Genomic DNA, 24,353 nt, shown 5'->3' on the forward strand with positions numbered 1-24,353 from the left:
TTTAGTCTAAAACGGGCTGGCTGTGTCTAACATCTGAGTCTGGGTAATCAATGCATCCTAGTTGTGTCTCCAACATGCTGGAAGCAAATCACTGGGAACAGATACGAGGGAGAATTATTTCTCATCTCAAAGGATGCAAATACCACTTAATTTTCTTAGGCACTGAGTACTTGGAGCATTGAAACACCTCGGTTTTGGTAGCATTACTGTATAACAATATTGGAGTCTTAAAGCCCGCACCACCAGACTCACCAACAGCTTCATACACCAGGCTGTTCGGATGCTGAACTCTCTCCCCCCTCTCCCCCCTCAGCTACATAACATCCTGGACTTTGGACCCACAATAGCTGCCTTGCACTACTCCACTTGCACTACTCCACTTGTACACTTGCACACTTTGCAACTTGATGTTGTTGTCCTGTTGTCCTGAAAACACTTCTGAACACAGCTTCTGCTGCTCTTACATAACTTGCACCACTATGCCACTTGCATACTTAGGTCAAACAGAACTACCTCAGCCATTTATTGGCCTGACTTTTGCACTATTACTGTCTACTGTATGCACAATTGCACATTTTCAACTCAAATTTTGCTGCTCTTATTTTCTTCATTGTATGTGCCTGCTTTTTTTACTTTTTATATTGTTTACTTGAATGTTATGTTTGTCTGTGGACCTAATTGGTAAAATATGTCTTGTCTCCACCGTGGGATAGTGGGAAACGTAATTTCGATCTCTTTGTATGTCTTGACATGTGAAGAAATTGACAATAAAGCAGACTTTGACTTTGAAAATATTCTTATCTTTGTGAGGTGTTAATTAGGTCTAGGGCGGGTTCTCAAGGTCTGTGCCAACTAATTGGCACCAGTGTTCACCGCTATATTCAACCTGTCCCTGTCACAGTCCATCATCCCCACATGCTTTAAAAGGTCTACCATCATCCCCATACCCAAGAAGCCTAGACCAGCCTGTCATAACGACTATCGCCCAGTTGCACTCACCTCTGTGGTGATGAAGTGTTTTGAGAAGCTGGTCAAAGCCCACATCTGCTCCTCACTGCCCAACACCCTGGACTCTCTACAATTTGCATACCGGCCCAATAGATCCACTGAGGATGCCATTGCTCACATACTACACATTGTCCTGTCACACCTGGACAAGTGCATTGGGGAAAGTGTTGAACTATGTGAGACTATTATTTGTTGACTATAGTTCAGCATTTAATACTATCCTTCCCTCCACCCTCATCTCAAAGCTCAGGAGCCTGGGGCTGAATGGCGCCCTTTGCAGGTGGATCCTGCACTTTTTGACAGAGAGACCTCAGGTGGTGAAAGCGGGCAAGCACATCTCATCCTCCCTCACCCTCAGCACAGGGGCCCCCCAGGGTTGTGTTCTGTCCCCTCTGCTGTACTCCCTGTATACACACGATTGTGTAGCCACCGCAGACTCCAATACCATCATTAAGTTTGCTGACGACACCGTAGTGGTAGGCCTAATCCACAACAACGATGAGACGGCCTACCTGGAAGAAGTGAGGTGCCTGACCCAGTGGTGTCAGAGGAACAATCTCCACCTCAACGTCAGCAAGTCTAAAGAGATGTTGGTGGACTTTGGGAGGAAGCAGGCGCAGGACTACACTCCCTTATCCATCGACGGGACCCCTGTAGAGAGGGTGGATACATTCAAATACCTCGGTGTCCAGATCACCGAAGATCTGACATGGTCTACCCATCTGGACACCGAGGTAAGGAAGGCCAGGCAGAGACTGTACCATCTAAGGAGGCTGAATAAATTCAAAGCATCCAAAACAGTCCTGCAGAGCTTCTTCTCCAGCACCATTGAGAGCATCCTGACTGGATGCATCACTGCTTGGTATGGAAACACCACCATGCAGGACCGTAAGGCTCTGTAGAGAGTGGTGCGTTTAGCTGAACGTACCATAGGGGGGCAACTCCCTAACCTAGGGGACATCTATACCAAGCATAAGGTGTAAGGACAAGACCACCAAAATTCTTAAAGACCCCAGCCACCCAGAGTATGGTCTCTGCTTCGCTTAGGAAGCAGATATTGTATACTTGGAAGGACTGAAAGACTCAGGAAGAGTTTCTTCCCCCAAGCCGTCCGGTACCTAAATGGCACTGTTTAAGCACTTTTTATTGTGTATACCACTGTTCCCCTGTAGAGAATACCACTTCTTCCCTATCTGAAATAACCCCCTGACATCTTGAATGTATTGTTTCTTGTCTGTTACTGTTTTTGGTAGGTTGTGTTTGTGTGTTTTTGCTTGGCATGGAGCCGACTGTAACATTTCACTGCATTGTATGTGACAAATAAAATCTGAACCTGAATCTGAATCTTACAATAACAGACTCACACAATTCTGTAACAAAAACATTGATACTAGAGGCTGGTTTAAAAATGTTGTGAGTATGGAAGTCCGTTTCCACCACTTGGGGAAAGAACAGCCACAAATGGAGTAAAATCTGGAATTTTGAGATACTAGGTGAAGTTTCGTGACGAAGCAGAAGCGATAATGGGTAGCCTATGTCAAGGCGTGGACTCTGAAATGGGCAAGACCTCTCTGTTGAAGTGAATTGAAATAAACCAATCACATGCAACCAGCGTTAAATTCTAGATAGATAGATAGATAGATAGATAGATTGATACTTTATTCATTCCGATGGAAATTTTAGGCATCCAGTAGCTTATACAACCAAAACACAACACACATACACATATATATCTCACATAATCACTCATAGAAATGTAAAGAGTAAGGGACATGTGAAGCGGTTCAGAAGGTCTGATATGGACTGACCCTGTGATGCATTGACCATGATAAGGTGCTAGAGTGTGTGCAATGGTGGTAGTGCAAAAGTGAACAGTGCAGGGATTTGAACAGAACTTTGATTAAATATTAAAATAAGACTATGAATAGACTCTAAAGTAAACATAATATAATTGCTTAACAAACAAGAAAAATAATATACTTTAAGAACAATAGAATAACAGGAAATTAAGTTAACCCTCCTATTATCCTTGGGGTCAATTTGACCCCAAGCAACGTTTAACATCATAAAATATATGGTTCACTTTTTTTTTTTGCTTCATGTTTCATGTCCTCAATTAAAGGGTACAACAGAGTTAGCATGATATTTTTACAATAATATGTTTTCAATGTCCTGTACAAATATTTTGTACATTGATGTTCCTTGGGGTCAGTTTGAGCCCAGCTGTATGAAACATAAGATACGTGAATATTTGACACATTATGGTTATTATTATTGTAATAGTATGAGAACATATTTTTTCATTACATACACAAGTACATATTACATATAAGTCATTTTGGCAGGACTGTATAAGTCAAAAGGGGAAGCAACAGCAAGCCTTTGGGCTGCTGACACTGGATGGGCAATTTTGCCAGCCATGGTTCCAAGGTTTATAAAGGGGTGTGTGTGTGTGGGGGGGGGGGGGTATTGTTTTGTAGGGCTTTTGATGGTGGTTATTACACTCTTTTTAAGTACCGGTCACAAAAAAACAATATGAATTATAATCATTTTCTGAGGGTTTATTTAGCTGGGGTCAAATTGACATCAAGGATAATAAAGCATGTCGGTAAGATTTGAGGGTAACACAAGGGTTAAAAAGATAAAGATTGTAGAAGCAACAGGTTTAAATGTTATGACCATAATCCGTAAGACTGTCTGACATTTTTTGCCCAAAATCGTATTGCTATGGATTAACAAAATAGCCTGGTCGGATGGAATGTCGTAAAAACCAAAAGCTGAAAAGCTACAACCATGTTTTCAAGAATTGAATTGCTTGGAAGAGCTGAAAAAACCTGACATTATTCTTTGAAAAAGTATTCAGATCAGATGTGCAACAATATTGAGATTGTAAATGCTACTGTAATATTGACATTTACTGCTATTTGTCGGCTTTAACCTAATCTTTTAGTAATTAACCTAGGCTTGACTCTGCCCACTTTGTGCATCTGACTCGCTCTGGCCACAGTGTGCATGCACTGGTGGCAAAATACATGACCAAACTCGGTAACGTCAGAATTCAAACATTTAAGATAAAAAGTCAAAATTTCAGTCTAACAACAAAGGGGTCTATTTTGGAAGATAAGGAGTGTACATTTTTGGGACCAAAACTATGTCAGTTGGTGAAGTTTTGAGTAAGAACGGAATATGCATTTACAAATGAATAGCATTTAGCATAGTCAAAGTCAATCACTCTTTCAAAAGTGCAGTCAGCGATCATGTTGTGGAAAAACTGTCCACTCTTGAATCCAATTAATAATCAATCACTTAACTATTTACTACTTGGCACTCTGGAACAAGACGTCCGAAGGAGACAATGCAGACAGGAGATCTCTGAAGACTGTTGATCTTTATTCACGGTATTGCAGTGATAGCACAGCCCAACCAAAGTCCAGACCATCCATCAAAGCAATAGGGAGGAGATGTCATCAGCTGGGGCCCCTGATGAAATCTGACTTAAAGATGGCTGCGGCCTATCTTTTATACCCCTTGGCCTTCGAGAAGTGCCCTCTCGCGCCATTCTTGAAAGACACCTTGGCCAATCAGCATCTGACAGGGTTACTAATATTGGTGGAAACCATCTTCCCATCATGCATGAAAATATATGCAAAGCTGTATAGTTCTGGGTCTTTCTGGTTCTATCCAGTTGGGCGTAAGCAGGGCTTTCTTATCTTTTACTTCATAGCAGCCAATGCCCACCTGTTACTTGGCCTTGCTCTTATCCTCACCAGCTGACATCATCCCCTCTCTCTTGATCATCTAATAAGAGGCCTAGTGTCTACTGTATCCTCCTGCAACCCATTCCTTGACTGTTGGTCTGGTCTGTTCAAGAAATGTAATAGCCTTGACACACTCATAATAACTGCAGTAATAAAGCTTATAAAAACCATAAATGCATCCTTTAAATAGAAAAACACCACAATACACAATTTCAAACCCATAACATTTTTGTCACATTCAGCGAACGTCTCATTATTCCGCTAGCTGCCCATCACGTGACACTGTAAAAAAAATATATAAAAAACATGATTCCAAGTAGATGGTTTAGTGGCAAACCTGTGTAAAGTAACCCAGTAAACCTGATGATAGAATAGCCCGGGGGCTTCAATCTCCAAACTAAACAAAGGGCTCTTCTATTGGGAGGTTTACCACTTCCTCTGGGTTAACTTACCCAGAGGTACCCACTTAACCACCTACTGAAATACACCCCAGGCTCCGAAAACTGTAAACAAACAAATCAGGGGCAGCCTGTGTCCCAAACTGTGAATACTGAAGGGAGAGATGAGCTACCTCTCTGGTGTGTTTTGTTTGGTCTTTGATTAAAATAGAATGTACGATGTTTTGGACAAAAGCGTCCACTAAGAAATTTTGATATAAACATTAACATAAACAAACATGACATCCTTTCACAATCACTGACTGCACCTGGTAAGTGCAAGAAAGGGCATTCTGAAAGAAAATTATTACTTAGTATATACAAATTTCAAATTCAGTATCTTAGAATTATGACTTAGTTTGTGGTCGATTTTTTACCCCAAGTGGTAGACACAGGCTAGTAAAGATATGTTATCCAGTATATGATATTTTGCACCTCACCATCATGCAAAATTTATCTTTTTTTAGAGAGGATTCCATCATCCACCTTCCTGTAAAAACAGCATTAGAGTGTGTTTCACATCTGCATGGCAACAAAAACTAAGAGTAGCTATGAAATGAAAAAGGACGAGGCATTTTTTAGTTGAAATAAGCTGATTTTAGGTTCTCATTCTTCCAGCGTTTTGTATTCAGTGTGCACTGGAGTGTGAGAAAAGTTTCCATGGCAACATGCATGGTGAGTAAGTTCATCTCTTTTTTTGGTTCCACATGTGTCGACTACATAAAGCAGGGGTCTCCAACCTTTTTTCCTCCGAGAGCTACTTTGACAAAATTATCATGGCAAGATGCTTTGTACATGTATTCACATAGCTGATATAGACCCAAAACAGGCAAATAACTTTGTATGTTTTTTAAGCTTCCTTTCAACTCACCTTCTGTCTACAGACTGTGAATCTGATTTGATAGGAATTTTAACAGGTTTCCCAAGTTACTGTGTTATTAGATTCATGAACATTTTCCTTGAATCTTTCCTTGAACCTGAGAGCTAGCTCAGAAACAAGTGGGGTGCTACTGATGGCTCACCTGTCAGAGTCTGAGACCTCGGACCTATTAGCCTTCAGACCTTCCAGGAAGCTTCCTGAGAGTCTGAAACATTCAAGTACACAGTTATATCTCCTTTGATGAGCCATGGGCAGTTGAGTCCATAATCTTCAGAGTTCATCATGAGTTTCTTTACTGGCATTGAGGAGGTGATTTAAGTAATATATTTTGTTTTTGCTTCTAGATGCCTGCATGTTGCCTGTAGCGTAGGCAACTGTTCATAAGGGTTGTGACAATGCTTTGCATTGCATACTGGGGCTGCAGATGGAAACTAGCTTGTATGCTAACTCTGGTACATTAACATGGCTTATTCAAATGAGCATGTTAACAAACAAACAAACACACAACAAATATCCTAGCTCTATTTGTAAATACAAACATGTTATAAAAAGGTTGAATAATTATGATCGTCTTATTTTCACAACCCTCCTTAAATCCAAAGCTGAAAAATACACACAGATCAGCCAGAATTCAATTTAATTCAATTCAATTAAAAAAACTTAATTTATCCCCGAGGGGCAATTTCGCCATGCCGGCATAGTGACATATAAGACATAACACAACAAAAAGATAGGACAAAAGAAAGAGCAGGACAGACAGGGATGTAAAGGGGATTAGTCCCAGGAGAGGGAGGAGGAGGGGGCTGGGAGCATATTCAAGTTCAAAAGGCGAATAGCCTCAAAAGTAAAGGTAGCCTTCCTCCTGTTTGTCCTAGCCAGAGGACAGCACGGACGCCTGGCAGAGGGCAGCCATTCAAAAACTCTATATCCAATGGTCCAGTTCTAATGCTCATTGCCCAGTGGCACTTTCGGCAGTGGACAGGGGTCAGCGTGGGCACCCTGACTGGGCTGCGGCTGCACAGCACCACACACAGCAAACTGTAGACCGGGAACACCCCACAAGAATGGCGTTTTTGGAGATGTTCTGACTCTAGCCATTACAATTTCGCCCATGTCAAAGTTCCTCCAGTCCTTGCTCAACTTTGAGGACAAAATGTTCACTTGCTGCATAATATACCCCACCCACTGACAGGTGCCATGATAAGGAGATAATCAGTATTATTCACTTCACCTGTCAGTGGTCATAATGTTAAGGCTGATCGATGTAAGTCTAGTGACACTGACATAGTATACCATACTTGTTACTAAGATGACAGATTTTGTAAGGACTCATGTGCCTTTGTATTTATATGATAAATCATATAATCATAGGCACAATAATAAATGATCACAGTACTTAACCCTCTCAGAATCAGTTTCTGAAATGTATTTTAGTATATGGACAAATAATGAGGTAAATCCTGTGAGACAGCTATATGTCAGTGTAACCACAAGATGGCAGTATAACACAGATGTTGGCAGAGCAGTATATAGAGAGAGTTCGGCCAAATCGAATGGGTGCCATGTAGGATACCAGTATTTCTGTAATGGCTTTTTACATATTGAGAAACGTTAATAAAATGTATATGTCTTGTTAATAGTGATAAATAAGCGTTAAATAATTTATTTCAACATAGCATATACGGCACATAGGGTTACGCTGTAGAGTCATCTGACGTTGGTATCCAACATGGCTGAGTTGGCCAAACTCTCTCTATACGGCTCTGGATGTTGTATATGAGGGATGAGTATGACTTTAGAAACTGTCTTAATGCCCATGCAGCCAAATAAGACAGCCAGCCTGATGCAAATAGGGTTTTCCTTTTTTCTCTGAAGCAGTTTATCTGGGCTTTGTTTTAGTCCTGAGAAAGGAAATGACATACCCGTTTGATTCTTATTGGTGGTGTTTATTCATCTTGATGTGTGGTCAGTTATACATTTTATAGAACACCTATCTAGGCCCAGATTTAAAAACAAAATGAGGGAAATGTCTTTTCTCTTTTCTTCAAGCAAAACAGGTTTCTTTATTTAACCATAAATGCCCAAACTGTCTTCAAGCCACCAGCTCCTCAGTACTTCTGGGCAAAAAATAAAAGCACCAGTAAAACAGCAACAAAATAAGCTTCCAAAAGGGGAACAGGCTCCCCAGCTCCTGACTTCTTTGTGTTCCCATCAATCCAACATCAACTCAACCAGCAATCCAATTCAATCAGTTTCAGTAGGGGCTGCAATTAGTGGACCCACCAAACTTTCACCTAGAACACCTGGGTCCTAGCCCTCCCAGCACCCTGTCACTTCCTAAAGAGTCCAACGTAGTGAGTCACGCATTCGGAAGAATGAACTTATGGCAAAATGATAATGTAAACATTTGGGATATGGGAAGACACTGTCCATATTCAGTCATATTTCACTGAAAGGCAACAAATCATTGTTGAAAAAATAAGAATATATGATGTAATGTGCATGCACAACTCACATAAATGTGTAATTGCAAATCAGGTTTATAGGCCAAGTATACTTGCGTATACAAGGAATTTGGTCTCTGCATTTAACCCACCCATGAATTAGTGAACACACAGTGAACACACACTAACCCGGAGCAGTGAGCTGCCTTGCTACAGCGGCGCTCGGGGAGCAGTGAGGGGTTAGGTGCCTTGCTCAAGGGCACTTCAGCCGTGGATGTGGGCATAGGAAAGCAGTGCTCAACAACTTACCCCGCCCACATTTTTCCTAATGGGCCAGGGATCGAACCGGTAACCCTTCGGTTCCAAGCCCGAACCCCTAACCAGAAGGCCACGGCTGCCCCGTCTATGTTTGCCTCACATCTACATTTGAATCACATCAGGCATAGACACGTGACCTTAAAGGCATGCACCGTTAACAGTTTCTTGACCTTAACATAAAGTTTCCAAAATCGTTTTGATGGCACATAACTTCATAACATGGTGAACCGCATTGTCTAAGTGCCCCCTACCCTTCGAAATCGAAACGCAAAAACGCAAAAAAACGCTGTGCTACAGGAATTTGGAGATCTTTTTCTACAGACTGCTGTCGATGCATTCCCTCTATATTATATCAGAGTTATGTTCATATTTTGTTGCAAAAGACACATATTTAATTTGTTTTTTGTTGCGCATCTCAACCAGAGGGGGACCCTGAGAGCAAAGATTGTTAAGAGTGTCTTTAACATTAAAGTCCATATATAGAGTTATGTGTAATAAAGTGGAATGGCACAGGGAAAAAGTGTCTGCGCACCAACTGAAATTTATTAAATACTTTGTAGAAAAGCCTTTGTTTGTAATGACAGCTACAAGACATTTCCTGTATGACAAATATGCATCAGTCGCAGTGTGATTTTGGCCCATTCTTCTTAACAGTCCCTCGTGGGAATCGTGATCTTTAGTTCCTTCCAGAACTCTTCAGTTGGATTTAAGTCAAGGCCTTAATTCCTTTCTCTGAAACCAATTGAGAGTTTCCTTTGCTGTATTGTTGTCCTGCTAAGGTCTAGCTGTGTCTCCTCCTCATCATCCTGGTGGATGGCAAGATTCTCCTGGACAAAAATGACTCCATTCATCATACCTTCAATTGTAACTGGTGGTCTGCCAGTACCATGAGATGAAAAACAGCCCCACACTATGATGCTTCCACCTCCAAACCTCACAGTTGGAATGCTATTTTTCAGTGATGTACAGGGCCATTTCTCCTCCAAACATGTAATGTATGACAAAATGTTAAAGGAACCATATGTAATATTGTGGCCAAAACTGGTACTGCAATCACTTTCAAAATACTGAAGAGCGGTGTATCCCCTCCCCCTCCCCCCTGACTCGAGGTTGCACACGCGGATGGCGAAATACTACTGACTTTGTGATTAGTAGATAGGTGGAGGGTGGCGCATCAGGCCAAAACACAACATGACATGACAAAACACAACATCAACAACAGTTGAGGGCTGCAACTTCACTTTTTAAATGACAATATCCTGGCTGGACTACTGTTGTCAGTGATATAAGTATTTGAAATGAACATGATTTCTTAATGTCTAGTGACATATCAGGGCCATTAGGGTGCATCATTTGCCCCACTTTTTTCATTTTTTTTGAAAATCAATCTGTACCTAGAATAGATTTTTTACACTAACTAAATTAAACATACATGAGAAATTTTATAAAATTATTTTGATATCTAAGGGGTCCACCGAGCCTCTGAAGTTTCCAACTAACGACGGACATACAAATATAATTTTTTTCTTAAATAACGGCAAAAATAATAGATTTAGCCCTATAATGTCAAAAAAGTTGAATATAAATATGTACATTGTGCATCATTTGGTGCCAGCTGTGTGTCTCTATCTTTATTACTTCCTGAGATATGGCAGTTGTCATTTTTGGGGGGAAGATACAATAAAAATAGCATTTGCCAGGGATTTTCCATAATAACAGCATGAAAGTAAGCCATCAATAAAATCTTAAATTATATTCCATTAACTAACATTACCCTATTGTAGATCTACTGTATGAACACCTTACATTTCAAAGTGTAAGACAAACTGTAAACCTCCTACAAACATATTATATGACTGAGCAAATGGGTAATCCATGAATAGATAGAACATAATTCTTAATAACTAACCACCATATGATGTTGATGTTTTAACATCAAAGAGCACACACTCTTTACATGTTTCCCTTCCTCTTCAGGTTTGGTGTTTTCTCTCTGTCTGCTTCCACCACCTGCAGAACATTCTGGTAATGTTCTTTGTCTCTTGCAGAGCCTATGTAGTCTGTACTGAGCTTCACATTACGCTGTCATTGACCACATTCATGGAAGTGAATCAAGGCCTCCTTGTAGGTTGGGTGAGCAGGCCAGGTTGAGACGTTGTGCTGGAGAAAGGAACCACGTTACGGTGGTGAGGAAAGCAGGGTCCAGCTGCAGAAGATGAAAGATATACCACAAATCAGGTCCCATGTTTGCCAGTGTCGTCTTTTGGGTTATCTTTCCTGGAAATTTGGGTTTGCCGAAACCTGAGCCATATCCTTAGGAGAGGAAGGGAAACATGTAAAGAGTGTGTGTTCTTTGTAGCAGTTCGGACTTGTAACCGGAGGGTTGCTGGTTCAAACCCCGACCAGTAGGCACGGCTGAAGTGCCCTTGAGCAAGGCACCTACTGTAACCCCTCACTGCTCCCCGAGCGTCGCTGTTGTTGCAGGCAGCTCACTGCCCCGGGATTAGTGTGTGCTTCACCTCACTGTGTGTTCACTGTGTGCTGAGTGTGTTTCACTAATTCACGGATTGGGATAAATGCAGAGACCAAATTTCCCTCACGGGATCAAAAGAGTATATACTTATACTTATATTAATGTGAAAAAAAAAGGATTTTCATATAACACCATGACTAGACTACCTTCACATCTGCTTTTTATAGATATTGGGACAAAGAAATGCTAAAAATAGGGGGAAAATGCAATATTTTAGAGACCAATGAAGCTAGAGATATCAGACTGGTACCAAAAGATGCGCAATAGCCACGTTTCTATTCAACTTTCATTGACACTGTAGGCCTAAATGCATTATTTTGGAAGTTATTTACGAAAAACTGATTTTTCCAGAGCGGGGATACAGGCTCTGCTAAGAAGCAACTTTAGAGGCTTGGTGGACCCCTTAGATACTATTCAATCCAGCTAATATTCTACACATTTTCTTTTCATTAGTATTGTCACATTTTAAAATTGGGTACAAGTTGAATTTCCAAAATTGGGGCAAATGATGCACCCTAAGGGCCATTGTATGATTAATTGAAATATTTTTCTTACATACGGTTCCTTTAAATTTTGCTCTCGCCTGACCAGACATTCTATCAGTATTTCATAGACTTGTCCAAATGTTGTGTAGCAAACTTTAGACGAGGTATGAAATGTTTTCTTCAGTAAAGGAGTTGTGCTGAGTGAGTGTGCATAGAGGCCATGGCGGTAGAGTGTGTTATGATTTTCTCTGTAAAAATTGTACCTGCTGCCTCAAAGTCTTTCTGGGGCTTTCTTTGAGTGGTCCTTGGCTCCATGGTCAGAAATCTTGTGATGAGATCCTGTGCATGGGTTCAGGTTAGACAGGTAGTGTCTCGCGCCAAATACTCAAGGCCGTGCGGGTGCGTTAGTTTTAGGCAACGTAGTAGTCAATCATGGAAGAAAACTCGCACACCATTGTTTGCCATTGAAAAATAAATAAACGAAGTGTTTATTCCATCAACCAATGTGCTACCAAGTGAGGTGACAAACGTTTCGGTCCTCAGACCTTCATCAGTGCAAAAAGATCCTGTGCATGGCCAGTTGATGATGCAGTGATGTTCCTTCCACTTTTTAATCTGTAACCAGTTCCATTGATACGTTTTGCAACAATAAGGTTGCAAAGGTCTTGGGAGATATCTTTGCTTTTACCCCTCATGAAATGTTTCTTGTGTGACACCTTGGTAACGAAAAACCTTTTTATAGCCCATCAATATGTACTAACCTATTTTATATTAATTTGCACACATAGGAGGGGTAATTACGCTCTAAATACTTACAGATTCCAGCTCGTTCCTTGGTGTACTGCTTTTTCTTAGTATGTTCAATACTTATTTCCCCCGCCATAGCCTCTAAAATGAGTGCACCAATACTTGCCACACACATCAACACCGACATTTTTATCTGACAAGCATTCAGTGAGCAATGGATTTTATTGAGCAGTGCTGACAATAATAGAACTGAATCGTAATCGGCACAGCAGTAGTGGCAGAGTTTGACCCTGGTGTGTGAGGTTGTATTGAAAACTATGGAATGTAATGTAATCAAATGTTGAAAGCAGAGCTCGCCACAGTCATGTTGGCACCTATGTGTGAAGGCCTTTATCCAAGAGAATTCAACAGTAACTTCGGGTACCACAGTAGACAGTGACAGTGACAGAAAGATAGACTTCCATATATTTTATTATTAATGTGAGACTATTTCAACAATGAGTAAGTCAGAACAGAGGTGTTCATTTAAAAAATATTATGAAACAAGAAAACTAATTTAATCCTTGGTCATTCAACCACCAGAATACATCTTATTTTTCCTAGTGTCCAAATGAAAACATACAAGAAATAAATCAATCAGAACAACAGATATAAACAAGTTGCATTAGAAATGCTTTTTTTCTCTTTGTTCCCCCTGAAATACTATGAAGCAAATGTAATGAGTTCTTCAATAACCTGATAGAAAACAAAATGTCACACTTGAACACAACTCATTTTATTGGCAAATTTACATGCACTCATTTAGAAGATGCTATTATGTAAATATACTTAAAGGTAAGGTTGGCCACCTATATATAGTTTTCAAACCTTTATATGGACTGATGGCCAATTTTTTTCATGTTTTAATGAACGCCCCCTGGTCATACAATAGCCAGTATTATGCTAAAGCTGAGAACTCTCTGCAGACGTACACTTCCTTAAATCTGTCTAAAACCCACTAATGCTTTCCGGCACTAGATATGTTTCATCTAAGTGTCTCTGTTCTCTGGATTAAAATGAGTTGCTTCGGGCAAGTGAGAGCTGTGTAAGCTGACTAGACTCGTACTTCACAGCCATTTTCTCCTGCTTGTTTGTGACAGAGTCCTGCTGGGAGCCATCTGGCCGCCTCCTTGGTGCAGAGTGAGGCAGAGTCACCGTTGCTAAATGATGGTGGAAGTTTCCAGGAGAGACGTGGACTCCGTGGAAGAAATCTGATGTACAGATAAGCATCCTTAATATTTTGTCCCAAGGAGATTCCACTGTGTACAGAGGGCTGTCTTATGTTTCTGCCTGAAGAGATTGTGCTGTTTGAGATAACAGCAATCAAAACAGGCCTAAGCAGATCGATACACCCATTTCAGTCCATTTAATGCATATTTTAAGGTTGACTTTTTATTGATTGCCCCTTACTCTGATCAGTTCAGTCAATGGGGTCCTCAGTTTGTCCCATTTGTAGTTTAGTCATTCTGTGTATCCGTCAAGAAAGGGCATCCTTATTTTTGAATGATCTAATTAACATCAACATTACCCATTAAGGCCACATCACAGCATAGAATCAATAACTGGCAATGAGTTTCTTCACTGTTCCCATTAGTGTATAGAAAACCAGAATAAACATAGTATATCTCTATCCAATAGAATGTTGGGAGTGCTGAGGAGGTATTTAGCAGCATTTTTCTCTGTGACGAGTAGTCAATCAATCATGACCTTGCCCTCTGTAAATTCTACACCCAGACTCCCTTTCCAATTATATCTGTGGGAGAGCTGTACCTATGTAGCTCTCTTGCGGATATCGATTATAATCATCCATGTAGTGGGTCAGCGATAGAAAGGGCTTCAAGTCATGTGCAATAGTCACAGACAAACATATGATGGAGGATATGTAGAGTGTTTTTAAAAATCAATTTGCATTTTGTTGACGTTTTCATGCTGATTCTTATAGAATTGAGCTGAGTGAGTCATAGGTGAATCCAGGAGTTTTTTTTTCTCTTCTGCCTCCTTCACTGGGCAAACATGTACATCAAACATCTGATTGCTCCCACTTACTGTATCATTACTCCCCAGCTGCAAACCCACCCCTGCCCACTCGCGCAGCAACATCAGCTCTGAGACACACCAGCAGGCTTAAGTTGGCAATAAGTGGCTATTAGCATAACAAATGCAATTCAAAGTATCAAATGAAACACTGGCTTAATTTGCAATGAAACTCAGAAGAGGAAAGTAGATTTAAAAACATTAAGGGTTTAGTCTCTGTTCAGATCTCTACGTAGAAGTGATTAATACCAATGAGAACTGTGCAGAGAGGCACCAGGTTGCAAAGAAGAAATTCAATCAACTTACATAATTATCTATTCAGTACATCTTTAGCTGGAAATAGCGTGGGTCATCCATGCAAGGAAAATGAGCTTTCAACTACAATTATTGAGAATTCCAATATCTGCCATTAAAGCAAACAATATTTGGTATGTCCATGAAAAGTATTCGAACTATATCAACATAAACTTAGGCTATGTTGTCTTTACTGATTTGGTGACAGCCTCAGTTAGTTTTGTAAGTATCAAAACAAATTTACTTCATGAAAATTGAAGGGACATAAAAACAATTTCTGTCTACAGTTAAAGTTGTATAATTCCTGCCCAATTAGGCAAATAATGATTGTTACATTGAATACCTAGATTGACTTTAGGAAGACTCATCAATTCTACTCATAAATTACATTAACTTTTCTTAAACTTGCCATGAGACATGCACTCAACCCAATTTGTGTATAGGTTTCTGAGTGAAGGCAGTGTTCACAAAAGAGCTTTAGTATGCTGTACTAAAACCATGTGCAGTGCTTCACACAGGACTTACAGATTCTGTTTCAATTGGTAGCCTCCTCGGGCTGCACGCAGACCCCTCTCACATCCTCACTGCTGGATGTTAGTTTGCCTTGGATTGTAAACACTCTCAATATTAAATTTCTAACCCTCTGGTACTCTCTCTCTCTCTCTCTCTCTCTTTCTCTCATTCTCTGCCTCTGTCTCACTCCCTCGCTCTTGTCCTTGCTCTATCTTTCTCTATGTGTGTATGTTTGGAAAAAGAGGAAAGATGAGAAATGTGAAACACAGTATCATGGGTTCAGCTGTGGGACACCACTACTAGAGCAGAGTCCCAGCTGTAGTCGTCTCCCTACCCATTTTAATTGCTTCGTCACCCCTCTTAGTGTGTGTGTGTGTGTGTGTGTCTGTCTGTGTGGGTGTGTGTGGTGGGGGTGGGATATTTAGAGTGCTTGTGGGATGGTCAGTTGAACCAGCCCGGGGGGACAAGTTGAGTGTGTTCCTTGGGGTGTTCACATGGCCTTGACCCCCCAACTTACTATCAGCCTCCGTCTGCTGCAACAACCAGCCTAGCTGATACATTGACCTGCTCCTCACTTGTCCTCCTCGTCAGAGAATTCGCCTTGCTCTCCCTCTCATCCATCCCTCTCTCCCTCCCTCTCTCTCTCTTTCTCACTCACTCTAGCTATCTCTTTCTGTCTCTCTCTCTCTTTTATTCTCTATATATCTTTCTCTGTCTCTTTAACTCTCACTCTCTCTCTCTCTCTGATAGCCCCCTGTACTTAGTCATTATCAGGCAGGACAGGATCAAGCACTGGCACACTGGGAGTGAGAAAGAGGGGCTAAGAAAAGTTAACAAGAGACTTTTGCCAAGAGACGGTGCTAAGAGGGGAAAGAATATATTATATATACGTGTGTGTGTGTGTGTGTGTGTGTGTGTGTGTGTGTGTGTGTGTGTGTGTGTGTGTGTGTGTGTGTGTGTGTGTGTGTGTGTGTGTGTGTGTGTGTGAATCAAAAACCTTCCTCTGGCTGCTCCGCCAGGCTGACACGCGGCAGGACGTGTCTCCGCGGAAACCTCTGGCAGCGCGAGGCCTCCCCGCGGTTTGTCTAATGGCAGCGATGACGAGGCGCCCCGCGTGGGCAGCACCTGCAAGGCGGGAACAGATTGCAACGAGTGGCAAAGCACATGTGTCACGTCGCCACGGTGACAGGTTTGACAGGTCCTGTGACTTATAGAGGCTGGGAAGAAAAGTCAGACATGACATATGACCATCGCTTATTAGATATAAAGCCACTAATGGAGTATTGTGTGGAGGGTATGAGAGTAGTGGGACTTTCTATACATTCCTCCAGTCAACCAAAAGTCTGAGCCCTGCACTATCTGCATGTCTGTTTCCATGGTAATGACCCACTTGTTGGAATGATTTGAAAATAGCTGTCTTGCTCAAAAACAAAAATAATCTCTCTCTCTGTCTCTATTTCTGTCTCTCTCAGTCTGTCTGTCTGTCTCTCTCTGTTTCTCTCTCTCTCTCTCTCACACACACACACACACACACACGTACACACATGCAGTCTATATGCATGTGTGTGTGTGTGTGTGTGTGTGTGTGTGTGTGTGTGTGTGTGTATGTCTCTGTGTGTATTTACGTTTGTGCAGTCTACAGGGCGGCCAAAGAGTTCTCATCCTTATCTCACAGGCTTTTTGATGCCGTGCGTGTCACTCATTGATAAAAATTTCACAAAGTCTCGCCCCTCCGCCTCTCCCGGTGCCGAGGCGCTCGTCGAGGAGCTGTCATCTTCCCTCTCAGGTCTGAGCAACATCAAAGCAGGGGAGGAGAGGCGGCTGCAGAGAGAGGTTCAGGGTGAACGAGAGGACGCCGCCGCTGCCATCACTTGCGCGCAAGTAGGGAGACGGTGCGTGGGAGCCTATCTCTGTAAACATGCTCCATTATAACATCAAGCCTTTAGCGCAGACTGCAATATGGTTGTTGGTGTGTGTGTGTGTGTGTGTGTGTGTGTGTGTGTGTGTGTGTGTGTGTGTGTGTGTGGGTGTGTGTGTGTGCTCATGTGTTTGTGTATGTGTATGTGTGTGTTTCTGTGTCTTTAGACATGCGTTTTGTGTGTGTGTGTGTGAGTGTGTGTGTGTGTGTTTGTGTGTTGGCACAGAATGGTGCTTCCCCTGAATAAAAGACTCCTTTCAGGTTTTTTTTGTATAGTGTCTGCCTTTGATAAACTAATCACACATGATAAGACAGGATGTTCTTCTTCCTGAATGCCCAATTTTGTGAGCGCACTGATACATCTCAGTGTGCCTGTCGACGCAACCCTCAGCTTTGTCGAGTGTTCCTTGAGCACCCACTCCTCCCTGACTTGAACAATTGATGCTTGAAAGCAGTGCACTTTCATAATGTGGTCTTTAACATACTCAGGACTCATTACTTAAAAGAAAGAAAGCCCCCTAATGGCTGTCTCTGACTTAATGAACTGAGAGTTTTAACTGAACAACGTTGAGCTGCGGACAGTAATGAACATTTCAGCATGATACATGTAATGATGACTAATTTCCTATCACTACATAAATCTGTCTGATACAGAATGTGTATGGAACTGATTATGAAACCCATAAAGCAGTGTGGTACATAGATACAGGCAGGTGTAGACATGCTTATTTTGACCCGATGGAGAACAGGTCATTCTAGGATAGGAGACATCAGTAAGTCTTGGTTGCGGTTGTGTAAATTAGTTCAGCAATACGAGCGATAACACATAGTCTGAATGATCTGAGCAGGGTGGTAGTCTCACAGGCATGATACACTGTAATAATCTGTAGTCCCTCATGCCTCCTCTGCTGGTTTCAGCTTTGTCTATTCTGAGCTTTCAGAATCAAACAGCATATTTGCAGACACCAACACTGTGGCTGGCGGGTCAGGGGATTCATGAGTGCACTGTCTGGTCTGGAGGTTGTGGGGGTCGAGCCAGACACTAGGTGTCACTCTTGGCCTCTTGGACAAGGTAATGGGCTTCAAATCAAAAAGGGTGGGAGGTTAGTCTGGACAGCTACCAGAGTCGTTGCACATTCTATCACACATCTGGTCGTGTGGAGGCGAGGGTTTGACAATGGCAACAAGGCCACAGCATTATGCAGATCCAGCTGGCATGATTATTTTTTTGTTTTTTTGATGTTTGTCAAACACATTTTCTGCAGAGAGATATGGCACTGGTAGAGATCTTTTCTCTAAAAGAAACTTGGTTGTGTGTAGTGTGAAACGAATCCAACTAGACCACTGTGACCACAAGTTTTAAGTGCATGTATTTTTAATGTGTTATGTTTGGGGAGTGCATTAATAGAAGTTGTGAAATTGATAGCTTACGGTGATGATTTACTGTAGGCATATGATACTAATATGCCTACATATTTAGATTTTTTTCCTGGAGTTTTTTTTATGTTCAATTTACTGCTTTCAGGTGCTTTACTGACATCGACACTTACACTAATGTATGTATTTTTTATATCATATATTCCAAATGACTAAGCTACAGAGGACAAACATTTGTTGTTAACATTTTGGCTGTGTGTCTTCACAAATCTGTATGTAGAACTACTTAAATGTGCACAAAAAGTTTGTGTTGCTTGTACAGAATGTTACCTACAGTACACTGTATCAAGATTCTCTGCCTGAGTGAGTAATTTTCTTACATTTCATTGAATTTTTCTCTTGTGCACTTTCTCTATCTATCTCTACCCCCCCCTCTCTCCTTCTCTGTCTGTCTTTCTCTCAGTCTGTATCCATCAAGAACGCTAGTAAAATTCAGACTATTATAATATGCAGAATAATTCTTTAGTTGTATGTTTTCTGTCACGGTTGTTGAATATGTAGCATCTTCAGACTAGTCTGTATGCAGTTTTTGGTTGTGTTTTAGTTTGAATTGCAAATAATAATGCAACATAGGTTTGTTTCTCACTGTCGTATTTTGACCTTCAGGATGGTATCTTTGCATTAGGCTGTGAGTGCTGATCTACAGTAGTGTTTCAGCACAAGATTGTGGCTGCTTGCTGTAACAATTGTTCTCTTGTGCTCCTCTCTGCACACTGCAATTGTACCAACACAAAGCTGTCATCATGCCAGTCTAGCACACAAAACGTCAGATTACCAAAATCACTTTAACTCTCAACTTGAAAAAAACTGAATAAGCCTTTTACACAGCACACAGTTCTGTCATGGAAATCTCTGTGAATAAAATGACATTTTTAAGTTAGAAACACTGCAGTATAGGGTTGTCAACTTAGCTTTCAGGGAATTTAATATTTGTAAGTAATGTGATTTTCAGTTTTCAGTTCAAATTCAAATCTGCATTCCTTCATAACCAACACTGATGGCCTCAATATTAGCAGATCCTTTTTATTGTTAATCTTCACAAGGCAGCAACATAGCCAACACTCTTCTCTTCAGCAACAATCAATGTCAAAACCAGACCTTCTCAAAGCAATAAACATTTCTATGAGCACAATATGTCATATGTTGTCATTCCCTGACTGTTGTTGTATTGGGCCAATCATTAAAAAACCTTTGAGCCGAATCCCGTCAACACGCTAACCCCTCTCTTGCAAGCAGCGACCCGCGGCGGCTCTAATTATAAATGTTTTCCACCAACAAATCTAATCATCCCTGCGCCGGTGGCCTCCGAGAGCTCCCAGACCGCGCAGGTGAAGGTGAGGCAGGCCAAACAGGAGGCACGAGAGGCGGGAGAGGCGCGCGGGGTGCGGCCGCGTGGAAGGGGCGGCTGGTCGGGGGGAGAGGAGGAGAAGGTGGTGGCATGGTGGTGGGGGGAGATCAGCCGAATGACAAATCTGCTGTGATTTTCCATTCGCATGCCACTCGCTGTCAAGCGGCATGTCGCCTGATTAATAAACAATTTGAGCACGAGGAGAGTCACCCCTGATCCGCCGCTAATTGTCGGGTTTTTCTTTCAGCCAGCAATGTGGCGACTCGACAGCAATGCAATCAGTCAGTCAGCCGAGTTGAAAAGGACCCCCAGCGCTCGGGCAGGCACACTCCACATCCAATCTCTCTGGCTGTTTACCCAGCCAATTAAATGGCCATTACTTTCTCCCCCCAAGATAAAACAAGGCCATTTAGTGGCCATAAAGGCAGAAACTGTGTAGTCTCTGGACTATTTAAGAAGATATGCGCTCTAACTGACAGGTTTCCGTGGTGGAGGCATAGTTTAATTTATCATTCAAACGGATGTGGTGTATAACTGACTAATCCTATGATATCTATCTATCTATCTATCTATCTACCTATTGATATGTTTGAAATTACATGACAAGCTCCACACATAGACACACATAATTACAAAGGCACATATAATCATTTAGTCACTCAAGACCGTTTGAGTGAATAAATGATTATTATGACCGCCGCGCAGCGAAGCGGCGGTCATATAGGTTTAGTCAGATTTTTTTTTTTTTTCTTCTTTTTCGCATGTCCAAATTTCCGTCAATGATTCCCGGGACACTGAAAGACCGGGGTAGACGAAACTTGGTGGGCATGTAACCCCATATGGATAGCATGGAACCATCGTTTTTCGTTTTGATCTGTAGCCCCCCCGCTGGACTGCACCCCCCGAAAGGAGGGTAGGGCAGACACAGTTTTCTGTGAATATCTCGAGAACCGTAAGGTTTAGGAGGACCATTTTTTTTTTGTATGTTGATCTCAAGGGGCCATGTCAACCCATTCCATAACCACTCATTTCATGTATAGCGCCACCTAGTTAAACACAAAAAAGTAAAAATGAGGTGTTGTAATCGCAGGTATCTGTGACCTAACATAGTCAAAACTGCATGAAATTGGAAGTGTAGGATCATTATGACACCCTCTGAATGCACGCCAAGTTTCGTGGAATTCCGTTCATGGGGGGCCACACAATAAATTAATTTATGTTACTATACACCAACTGGCCTGTAGGTGGCCGGAGACAGTTTTCTGTGAATATCTCGAGAACCGTAGGGCCTAGGAGGTCCACCTTTTTTTGTATGTTGATCTCAAGGGGCCATGTCAACCCATCCCATTACCACTTATTTCATGTATAGCGCCACCTAGTTAAAAATTAAAAAGCAAAAAATTAGGTGTTTTCATCACAATATCTCTGACTGACATGGTCAAAACTGCACGAAATTGAAAGTGTAGGATCATTATGACACCCTCCGAATGCATGCCAAGTTTTGTGTACTTTCGTTCATGGGGGGCCTTACAATAAAACAATTTATGTGTACATTTAGTGACGTACACCAACAAGGATTCCCAGGACACTGAAAGACCGGGGTACACAAAACTTGGTGGGCATGTACCCCCACATGGATAGCATGGAACTGTCATTTTTCGTTTTGATCTGTAGCCCCCCCGCTGGACTGGACCCCCCGAAAGGAGGGTAGGCCAGACACAGTTCTCTGTGAATATCTTGAGAACTGTAGGACCTAGGATGACCATTTTTTCCGTATATTTGCCTCCAGGGGTCATGTTAACCCAGTTCATGTGCACACATGTGCACAAACAGATACACACACACACACACACATTCACAGTAATCATACGTATGACCAGGGCCGGCCCGAGGCATAAGCGAACTAAGCGGCTGCTTGGGGCCTCCTGGCCACCAGGGGGCCCCCAATCGAGTTTCTTTTTTTTTTTTTTACATAATAAATAACGTAAACAAGTGACATCAATGAATGAATAAATGAAACAATTATCATTCAAATCAAGAAAATTATGATTTCATGATTAATATGCCTGCCTACTGCTACTGTGTCTGCCAGCCTTTGAGTCACGCGCATAAAGTAGACACCTCGGGTGCATATACAATTCGTGCAGACACTGCATCAAGTTCAACAATCGGAAGAGACGGTAATGTTCAGACAAGTCAGGTATGTTTTGCATGATTATTTACAGTATGTTTTGTGCTTGAGGTAGCTAGCTAGCTGTCATGATCTAATATAAGCCATCACCAGAGCAAAATCTCCGCCATCAACAGAGAAATGTCTCCCATTAATATATATTTATCTAGATGTATTTCAGATGTCAAGGATATTGGGATTGTTTTGGATGTTCAATCAAGCATGTACCCTAGCTCTAGGTGGGCTTATTATGTCGTAAATTAAAGTTAGCTAGCTGACTGAAGTGGACATTAGCACTACAGTAGCTACATGAAAACGTAGCTGAAGGCAAATTTACCACAGAGGGATTGTTTCTGATTTCGCACCTGAAAGTGTTGATAGTTTATTACTGCTCTATAATATGTGACATAGTGGTAAGTCTGATAGCAACAACAGACTAAGCCCAGGCTCCCAGTCCCAACCCAACCCACTGACTAGCGCGACTCTGGGCATCGGTAACGTTCCAGCTTCATAGGCAAAGATGGAACAGTACGTCCGCTCTGCTCTAAGATCTTTGGAGAGAGATGGTAGTGTTTGAGAAAATATACCATGTTGGGTGGGGAGACTTCTGTGATGAAAATAAATTTACATTTGATTAAGATAGTGGCAAGTGATGTAGCGGTGCTACCCTAATATTTAGGCTGCAGTAGATCGATCACCATGTTAAGCGTTCACCATACTGCAATTAAGTATACTCTTTTGAGTATGCCTCATTTGCCAATAGAATATGAATTGTTACATGTGGAATTGCTTGTTATTTGAGTGTAAGTAATGATAGCAAAATAAACTCATTCTGCTCGATCAACTATGCACTTATGCAATATTTTTTTTTTTCAGAGACACTGTTGAAGTCCTTTGGAGCACATCTCTACCTCTACCTAACTCTACCTACCAGAAGGTGAGGTTTTCTTGATGGCAAATGGTTACATAGCCTGTTAATATGACACGACACATTTAACATCGTTTTTTTTACATTTATTTATGTATTTATTTAATCATTGCAGATTCGTCCACTGCAGAGTTGCAGATGCCTAAAAACCAGGAACGAAGTAGGAATAATTATCTATTTTTTGGGACATTTTATTTTTGATTATTAATGTTTGTCTATTTTGTTTTTATTTTGTAGTTGAAAATTGCTCATTTAATGCACATTTGCGGATTTGTTCAGCAAATCTGTTGAAAAACAAGTCATTAAACTGATGTACTTGTTTACAACAAATACAAATGCTGTTGTATTTTGTTATTTGTCAATTCAACTTCAGTAAACCACCCTTAGTGCTTCACTTTGAATATGAATGTTTCAAATAAATCTGTGATTTTAGTACCCTCTAAGATTAAAAGGTGACAGGGTTGGTGTAAATAACAACTATATTAATACATTGGTTTACCAAGCACATGGGGCCAGAAGTCTAGATTGGAGCCCCAAAACATTTTTGGCATGTGAGCAAGGATGGATTACTGAATGAGCCTACCGAGCCCAAGAGGTCAAGGGACCCTGAACCCCAAGTAGTTGTGTGAATTCACTACCAATAAGTCAAAAAGCAAAAGGCTATGAATCTGAACAAATTTAGGTACTGCCCTTCTCCAGCTGACCATCCCAAAAATGCACCAGAATACAGGAAATCACATCTAACCCCCCCCCACACACACACACACCCGTTTGTTAGAATCTATGTGCTATGTTAGAATCATATAGGACTTTCAGCGTGATTTCTTTTTGTGGAAAAAATGTGCTGGACTGGGCGGCGGTCATATTTTGTACCGCTCTGCGGTACATCTAGTTAACATTAGTTTTTGCAATTTATTTCCATGCATCCTATTTTTCTCATCGCTGTCTATCTATCTATCTATCTATCTATCTATCTATCTAGAAATTGATATGATAAAGTTCACAAAAAGGTTCTCATAATTTCATTCCATTATGTAATGGAACACTACCAATTACAAGATA

Source organism: Alosa pseudoharengus, unplaced genomic scaffold, assembly GCF_046254945.1.
Source record: "Alosa pseudoharengus isolate Yale_2024_CS ecotype anadromous, Long Island Sound unplaced genomic scaffold, YU_APseudo_1.1 YU_APseudo_1.1_scf_5, whole genome shotgun sequence".
Classification (NCBI taxonomy): Eukaryota; Metazoa; Chordata; class Actinopteri; order Clupeiformes; family Clupeidae; genus Alosa; species Alosa pseudoharengus.